Source organism: Grammomys surdaster, unplaced genomic scaffold, assembly GCF_004785775.1.
Source record: "Grammomys surdaster isolate TR1022 unplaced genomic scaffold, NIH_TR_1.0 126035, whole genome shotgun sequence".
Classification (NCBI taxonomy): domain Eukaryota; kingdom Metazoa; phylum Chordata; class Mammalia; order Rodentia; family Muridae; genus Grammomys; species Grammomys surdaster.
Genome location: NW_021620848.1, coordinates 6,547,500 through 6,553,499, shown reverse-complemented (window position 1 = coordinate 6,553,499; position 6,000 = coordinate 6,547,500).

The window sequence follows — 6,000 nt, the reverse complement described above, 5'->3', positions numbered from 1 at the left end:
CTCCCTCTCCCTCTCCCTCTCCCTCTCTCTCTCTCTCTCTGTGTGTGGGGGGTGTGTGTATGTACAGATCAAAGGACTACTTTGAGGAGTCCCATCTTCTCTCCTGCCACTATGTGGGTCCTTGAGATCAAAGACAGGTCACCAAGCTTGATCTGAAAGCTCCTTTACCTTCTGAGCAACTTCCTCTCCCTTTCCTGAATCTGTTCTATTTGGTTTTAAGAAAGGGTCTCACTAAGTTGCCCAGATTTGATATGAATTGCAAATCTTCTCATCCTCAAAGCTGAGATTCTAAGTATGTGCCACCATGTCCAGTATTTTTTTTATTTGTCTTGTTTTTTATATACCAAGCTGTGTATGACGGGATTTAATTTTAGTCACTCTCAGGCATAAAATTCAATGATATTACAGAAATATAATGTGATGTAAGCTGTTACCACTACCTGTACCCAAATTTTAAAAACATTTTTTAACTGTAAAATTTGGCAGTGTTTTATTTTTCTTTACAACTTAATAAATACTTCTTGATGACTGCACATGGAGAAAGGCTGCTTGGTAGTTCAGAAAGGTCACAGCGATGGTGTTTTCCTGACAGTGTTCTATAGTGAGTGGAGTCACTTGAATGATGTCACTGTCAAACCAGCAAGATTGCGTTTTCTTGGTATATAAAACACATCGATTTCGGGATTGTTGGTTAACTTGGGCATACTTTCCCTAAATAACCTTGCCTCCTGTGTCACAAGGCCCAACTCACTCACATTCACTTCACACCCAGGGTTGTAAATAACGGGGATGATGGATTCTTTTTCACAGTGAGTATAGGCAGGTAAAAAGTAGCTTTCAGGTCAGGGTATGTGACATGGCCTTTTTTGAAACGTAGACCCATTGGCCTAATGAACCTTTCATATTTAGGTGGTTTTCTTGTAAAACCATCACCAACAAAACAGACTTTAGTAGCCATTCTCTTTCATGCCTTCTTTTTTCTTTTTCCTGTTGGAATAACTTTCAATACTTCTGTTTCTCCTTGGGCATGAACTTTGGGTAGAGGGGCCTCCCATTTTCCCGCCTTTTCATTTCTCCTTAAGTGTGTTGGAAAGTTCTTTTGCTCTCGACTGCCCCTCTCTGTCCAGCAGACAGGCAAGGACTGCTCCCTGTGGAGTCTTCTCATCGTCCTTCTGCTTGGTATTTCTCTTTTCATGCTTCTTAATAGTCTTTTTCATTTGTATTTTCTCGGCATGGCGCTGTTTATGGTAGAGCTTAGCTTTCAGGCCAATCTTTCTTTTTTCTTTTTTTTTTCTTTTTTTGCCTTCTTTGAATGTTCATAGGCCTCCCCCGACCTTCTTTCTTTCTCTTTTTCTCATAGTAGTCCAAACGATATTCATATTGTTTGTGGTACAACCCAACATATTCATTTTGTGGCATGATGACAGCCATGGAGCAGCCATCCGTGACCCCCCTGGGTTCCAAAAACCTTTTAATTTCTGGGTGTCACTGGCCCACAAGCTTGGTTCGCACAGGCTGGAACGAGAAAGGGCTAAAAACAATTTAAAATTTTTTTTTATGTGTATGAGTATTTTACGTACATATATGTATATGGATAGTGTGATCTGAGCGGGTGAGAAAAAGGCATTGTGTCTTCTGGAACTGCAGTTGCAGACACTTGTGAGCTGCCATGTGTGTTGGGAATCTACCCTGGGTCCTTTTGAAGAGCATCAAGTTCTCTTTAACAGTTGAGCCACCTCTCCAGACCAATCCCAACATTTTTATTATTGTTGGTCAGGATAAGAGCCTTATTAGAGCAGTGGTGGGGATAGAGCTTAAAGCCAAGTACATTCCCTGGAGTAGGAAGTGGGCACCATGCATCATCACAGAGCCACATACTGTGATGTCTACCTGTACCAGCTCTTATATCTGGTCCCTTCTGTTCATCCTGCTGCTCAAAAGACTCTTTGGTGAGATCTCTGCATTGGCAACTGCCATAGCCAGAGATGCCCCTGGATATACCTGTTTGCAGCCTTTGGAACACAGAAGAGAGATTCCTTGGTGTCCAGTGTGATCCCTGTAGGCCTGGATCTCTGCTAGCACACCAGCATCAAAGCTCCCTTTTGGACATTCCCTCAAATGTCTCAAAAGCCCTTCTCCACAGAGGTGCCAGACCAGTGCAAGGAACTAAACAGGGCCTGTTCCCTCCCCTCCTCCCTCTGGTTTCCTCTTCCCAGCTTCCCTCCTCTTGGTCCACACCACTCCAATTATGGAATGGCTTCTGTATGTAAACTGTAGAGTAGAGCCTGGGGTGAAGTTTGTATGGTAGGAAGCCTGAGAGAGCTGTGTGTGTTTACACTCTTGTTTCCAACTCTGGCTGGGCCCTGAAACTGTCCAGGGAGCTTTTTAGAAGCATGATTCCCTTGGGGTCCTTTCTCTGGAGATTCTGAGTCATTGCCAGGGTTGAGGGCAACAGAGGAGGAGAGATTCTGAGTCATTGCCAGAGTGTGACAGAAGAGGAATTTTCCAGGTGGAAGTGGTGGTGGGTTGAGTGTGGAAACAGATCATCATTACAAACAGGGCTGTAGCAAAAACAGAGGTGGGGTGCTGTGGGGAGACTGGAGCACTGATATATGGCTGGAGCAGCTTGGGAGTGCCAGACTTCAAAGCTGAGCAGTAGGCAAAAACCCTTGAGCACTGTGCCAAGGGGCTTACACTTGACTCTATGCCTGCCTTGCCTACCTCCAAAGGGAGGCTCTCAGGAGTCAAAGCAATTGACTTGCTAAGTGTAACATGCTGAAAATGCAAAGCAGAACTGGAGATTGTTATTCAAGCCTGTGAGCATTTTTTTCCCAGAGATAAAATATTTTTATCTCAGAGGGAAACCCATGAAGCTCAGGACAGAAGTAAACAACACTAAAGCTTCAGGAAGTCCCTGAAATTGACCAGATCTGCTAGGGCTCTCCCTTCTCAAGTTTGTATAAGCTGTTAATGACACCGAAAGACACCGTCAGAGAAGCCAGGCTGCCTCAAAGCAACTCAGAATAACTAAAGGGCCTGGAAGAGACACACCCTTGAGCCTGTTGAGCTGTCAGCTCTGTGAGGTCCAGGTTCCCAGTTTCTGTGAGCCATATCCCATTCTGTGGTGGACTTTGATGACACAGCTGTCTCTAAGACATACTGGTCCTGTAGGTGACCCCCAGTAAACCCATTTGGTTCATCAAATTGGACTTCAGTTGAATCCTAACTTTGTTCTACAGTTGGCTCACTATCTGGGTTAGTAGGATTTTTTTCACACCTGCCCAGGGACAGCATCACACAACAGGGTGCTCCTTAAAGGGAAGTGGGAGGTTGCTTTGGACAAAGCCAGCTTCCTTCTTGGAAATCTGTGGTTCTGGCTTAACTCAACTTAGGACTCCTGCTAAGTGGTAGAAAATTACATGTACAGATTCTAGTGCATCATGGGGGGAAAGCTGTCCTGTGCTGGGTTTAATAGGATGTGTTGGACTGTATGTGATAGAGAACCAGCCCAAACCAAATTGCTTCAGGATCTGTGAGTCCAAAGTCTACAGGCGTTGGTATCGGACTGAAGCCACTAAGTCTAGGTTTCTCACCATCTCTCTTGGCTTTGAGCATCAGTGTGGTAGCAAAATGCCTGTAGGCATTTTGGATGTCTTCTATGCACGGGCAAGCTTAGGGAAAGACAGATTCATTGTCTGTAGAATGTTTTTCTGAGGAGAGAGAGAGAGAAAGAGAGAGGGAGGGAGGGAGGGAGGGAGGGAGGGAGGGAGGGAGAGAGAGAGAGAGAGAGAGAGAGAGAGAGAGAGAGAGAGACCATTCCTGGTGAGGTCATAGGTCAGAGAGGTACATCTTGTTGCTGGGTGAATTTCTCCTCTCCTGAATGAACACTCTCAGTGAGATCCTTGGGAACACTGCAGGGGTTTCAGGGAAGAAGGAAGCAAATGGACACAATGGATAGCAATTTTGTTGACTTTTAGGGGGAGAATCAGAGCTAAAACTAAAAATTAACAATAGACCTCTTACAGCTTTGTGGTGTATTCACAGAGGGTTTGATTTCCAACCTGTTTCTCCCTTCCCTAGCAAAATCTTAAGGATTTATTTACTTTTAATTTTAGGGGCATTTGCCTGTATGTATAAATGTGCACCATATGTGTCCCTGGTCCCCGAGGAAGCCAGAGAGTGTTGGATCTCCTAGAACTGAGTTGCAACTTATTGCCTTTTGTGACAGGCAAGACAGTGCAGAGGCTCCTCCATTTTGTATTCTTGCTGGGGCCATTTTAGGTTGATCTCCTTGATGGAGAATCCCTTGGACAATTGCTAATTCTATTTTAGGATCCCTAGGTCAGGATGTCCCAGCTAACGTATCTTAACGTCTATTAAATTGCCTACTGATGTGGAACCTCCTCCAGCTAATCAGAATGGCTTCTGTCTAATTGTTTGCTTGCTTCTGCAAAGCCTGCCCCCTGAAGCTGCCAAGCAGGCATGAGACAAAACAGGAACATGAACAATACACCTTGCAAGTTATTGGGAGACCAAAACAAGAAAAATATACCTTGTAGGTTAAGGGTTCTGTTTTCAGTTAAGACAATTACGTTCCTATCTGTCCTGTGTTTGTTTGACACATCTGCACCAGATGTGCTTGATCACATGTGGGCAGGAGGTCCGTGGGCAGGAAATTATGTCAAGGTCTATGCTTGCTCTTTATTGGTCCTGATGGGAAATGCAATGAATTGTGGGTTCTACCTTTTTAGGCCCCTGCAAAATGTGACTCCTAGCCATTTCCTGGGGACCTGGGGATTGACTTGGCAAGAGTCCATCCATCTGGCCAGTATTTAATTAAAACTTGCTTCAAATTTGGCTTTAACTTGTGGTAGTGGTCTTATTCTGGACTGGTTGTCTTAACACAAGATGCCAGTATGAAGTTTCTGTCTTTGGAAATCTCGTGCTCTGAACACTTGGGGCTATATCTGGGTCCCCAAATACTTGTCCCAAGCTGGCATTCCAGAAGGCTATTTGAATTGACTATAAGCTGTGTATGAATGGTCATCTTTGGTGAACTCCCTGTGACAATGTGGGTGCTGGGACAGAGCCTGGAGTCCTTTGCAAGACGAACAAGTCCTCCTTATCTTTGATTTCCCTCTCTAGTCCCTTCTCCTGGAATCTTTAAAAAAATTGTTCTGTATATATAGATGCCATGGCAGATCTGGGGAGGTCAAAGAACATCCCATTGGGGTTGGTTCTCTCCACCATGTGTGTCCTGGGAATTGAACTCAGGTCATTAGGGTGGAGGCAGGTGCCTTTACTCATGGGGCCTTCTTGCTGTCCCTTCCCCAGAATCTTTTAGGGAAGATCCACAATTTTTGTTATGAGTGCCAAGTTTCTAGATTTCTAAAACCTATTTTAACAATGGCTTTCAGCTTCCTGTCACCTAACCCTTCAGGCTACAGAGCAGATCCAAAAAAAGCTGCCTGCATCTTTTTAGCATCTTCTTTAGGCAAATCCTACCCTCACCTGAGCCTGGACCTGCTCTCCACCTGATGCCATGTGCCTCACTATAAGAGACAGACAGCCCTAACTTATCCACAGAGTCCCCATGGGCTGGTCCACACATACCAGGCAGGCCTGTGAATGCAAGTGAAAGATGGTAGCCTGCTGTGCACAGCACTTGGTGATGGAGACATTATCAACACATTCAGCACGTTCAACACGTTCTCATAAGGACAGTAGATAGAAACCAACCAAGGTCATGCTCTAGGCAGGACAGTGCAGAGGGAGCATGATTTTTGAACTGGGATCTTCAGAATTCTATGAGGCCTCACAAGAAACAATGTACTTGAAAACACAATCAAGTCTTTTGAGTCCTTTTCTTTGTTCTATCCTGGCCAGTGCTGTAAACATGTGGTTACAGACTGGATCAACTCTTCTCTGTCCTGAACTGGAAAATCCAACAACCTAAAACTGAAGTTAAAATTTACGGTCTCTTACAAGTATGAATGAAAA